Genomic DNA, 3,451 nt, shown 5'->3' with positions numbered 1-3,451 from the left:
CAATGTTCTGGGTGTGGTGGTGCAAACATTTAATGCCAGCACTTAGGATGCAGAGGCAGGTAAGTTCCAAGCCTTTCAGATCGACACAGTGAGACCCTATTTTTTAAAAAACCAGCAATTTGCTAAATGCATTTGCAGGGTAGGGCACTGGGAGGTGAGTGACAATTGAAGGGGAATCCTGAACACAGCCCTGTTCTATGGGGAGCCCTCTTGTCTTAAGTCCAAACTGAGGATTGGGTCTGCGTTGCCAGCTGAGGGTCATGAGGACAGGAGACTGTAGTGTGGAGACTGAGAATCCCATTCTGTGGACTGGAAGGCTGTGCTCCAAGCAACACTGTGTGGGCTCTAGGCGGGATTCTGAGGTGTGTCCTGGACAAACAGATTCACGGAGCTGCCTTAGACAGCTTCATGAAAGTTGGAGATGCTAACGGAAGTGGGGGCGGGGGGCAGGGGCTGGTGATATGCAGAGCTGACCAGAGAGGGCAGGCTGGGCTGGGTCTCCACTGCATGAGCAGCCTAAGAATGAGCACCTAAGAGAGGAAGAAGCTGGAGGCCCACAGGCCCTGGTACCCTCTGGGCATCCCCGACTCAGTCACCATCTGCAGGGAACTGTGCAGGACATACATGGTACCCAAGCTCTGTTCCTAATTTCATATACCTCTACCCACGGAGACTTGTTTCTCCTGGGTCTAGTTGTGGCTTTGGCTGAAACTTGACTCAGCTCTCTCTGTGTTACATAATTTGATTCCTTCCGGTTGATAGTCACGCAAGCACAACCCAGGAAGTGGTAAGCACATGTCCTGGGATGATTAGCATCAGGGTGGAGGAGCCGGGGATACAGGGTCATGCACACTGGATGGATGTGGGGACAGCTAAATACCTTGGAGAAGAAAAGTGAGAAGAGCTGAATGAATTCAAGTTGTGTGGGTTCACAACTTTGGGTTCAAAGGCCACTGAGGTGTTCCCTTCTAGGACTCCACAGGAACTTAGCCTTGGCACATTTTCTTCCTTCTGGCCCGTGATGGGCAGCCTTCTATGTAGTCTGTCCTCTGGAAACTCTATGGTTCTCTGGATCGCCCTCTCTCTTCAAGGGGTCCCACTGCTGTGGCCTCCAGGGTTCAAGTCTCCTCAGACAAGGTAGCATAATTCAAGAACCTTCTTCTTTTGTTTTGGTTTTCCTACTGAGCACCCAAGGCTGCCTGGCAGGGCTAACAAACTTGGCTGGCTGCAGCAGGCACCAAGTTTCTGGGAGACACTGTGGGACCTTCTTTGGCCCTGCACATAGAAGTCAGCCATGCTGGTGCTGCCAACTGCTCCCCTGGCTTTAAAGGAGGTCATGGGCTTTGATTCCTGGGGCCATCTGAGAGATGGGTCCTACAGAGCTTGTCTGTGATGTTCAATCTCTATTGTCAACTTGATAAGGTTTAGAATCCCCTAGCAGAAATACCCATGGGTGTGTCGGTGAGAGTGTTTTCAGAGAGGTAAACTGAGGTGGGAAGAGCAACCATGAATGTGAGCAGCATTGTCTTATAAGCTTGGGGCCCAGACTGAATGAAAGCGGGGGCAGGAGAGCAAGCATATATCTCTCTCTACTTTCTGACAAGGGACACAGTGTGAGCAGATTTCTCACACGTCCTCCATGATGTCTTCTAACCATGACAGCTTGACTATACTCTGAAATCGTGGACCAGTATGCAGCCTTCCTTTCTCAAGTGGCTTCTCAGCACGTATTTTGGTGACAGTAATGAAAAGAGTAACTTTATATCTCAGCCCCCAGTTGACCCCAGACCTCCAAGAGCACAGGAGAGATCAGCTGCCCTTTGGCCCTGGTGCCAGATGGAAGAGACCTCAGGGCCACCCCAGGACATGCCTCCGATCCTGGACTCAAGTCAGAGTCTGCATATAGATCTAACCCCAGGGCCATCTAATCCTGTCCTTCTGTCCCTCTCTTCTCATTGCAAATGCCCTTTTCCATTGAGCACCAGGCCCCTCCCCATTTTCTCCTTGACTTCCCTCTCTGTCCTTATCATAGCTTAGAGTCCTGAAGTCCCCAGTGCTCTGCATATGGTCTTACTTTGAAGTTGAGTCTTTATAGGAGAACGGGGTAAGTGACCACTGATGGGACCTAAGAGCCCAAAGCTGGTTCTCTTATAGAAAGAGGAGACATTGGCTGGGAAGGTGATGCAAGCGTGAGTCTAGAACTCAGCACCCATGTAAAAGCTGGGCATGGCGGCATGGCTGCACAGCTGTGTGGCTATATGGCTGTGTGGACACCTCTAACCCCAGCACTATGGAGGAGATGCCACTAGCCCAGCTCTTCCAGATTCATTGACAGACCTTGTCTCAGGGGAGTAAGACTGGGAGGGAAACAGTTGAGCATGCACTGTCCTCTGTCCTCCCCGTACTCACTCCTGGTGAGGAGTTCATTTTTCATATCTGTCGCGTCTGCTCTCGACCAGCAAGAATGACACTACACAGTCGGATTCTTCTCAACAGCCTTTATTGCAGGAATGTCTCGATGCTTCTACGGGGACCCCGGGCGCCCAGGGAGCCTTGCTTATATGCACCCCAGCACAGGAGAAGGCTCTGTGGCCCCCTGGGATTGGTCAGTCTGCTGGCACCCAATTTGCATGCACCCGCTCGGGAGGGGTTGGCGCCAAATTCGAATTGACGCCTGCACAGTGGTGTTGTTTATAACAACGGCAACTGGAAACCGGCACCATCTTGGAGTTGGCTTCCCACACATATCCCATAACACCTTAAGTAACAACTCAGGGTTATCAATAGGAAATAGATTTTAATAGCATAGAGGGCAGATATCTGTCCAGCTCTTATGCTGATTAAGGCTTATTATAAATGTTAACATTGTGTGTGTCTTTTATCTGTCAACTAAATGGTCAAAGGTAGAGTAGAAACCCTGGATTGAGATTTAAAATGTCAACAATACTCCCCCATAATGAAAAATAAAGCAATTCTTTAAAAAAAAAATAAGTATAAAGCTGTTAAGGAGGGATGGGGAATGAGGGGGAATTTAAATGAGGAGAGGTAAGAAGGGCTGTGGGGTGGAGGAAGCAGCGTCACTCAGCGGAACCTGCCCTGCCAGGGTTAGAAAAGCTGTAAAATGTCTTCAGTCTCGGCCACAGGGTGAAGTGGTATATCTCCAGGTCTCTTCCCACTTCCCCCTGCAGAGGTAGCAGGCAGCCAGCTGACTGTGCTCAGTGGGACTGGGGCGTCCTAGCTCCTACGGCAGTGCTCAAAGTACAGGGCAGAAGCAAAGGGTTAGAGGTAAACAGCCATCCAAGGCCAGTGACAGGGACAAAGGAGGGGACTAAGGCAAGGGGCAGATGGTGGCTTTGGAAGAGTTAGGATTTCTGTGGCCCAACACGAGAAACCCCAGGGGGCTCACCAGCTCGAAGCACTTTGAGAGTCAACAAGTGACATCTTTCCAGGA

This window comes from Mus caroli, chromosome 15, assembly GCF_900094665.2.
Source record: "Mus caroli chromosome 15, CAROLI_EIJ_v1.1, whole genome shotgun sequence".
Lineage (NCBI taxonomy): Eukaryota > Metazoa > Chordata > Mammalia > Rodentia > Muridae > Mus > Mus caroli.
This window is presented reverse-complemented; position numbering follows the sequence as displayed.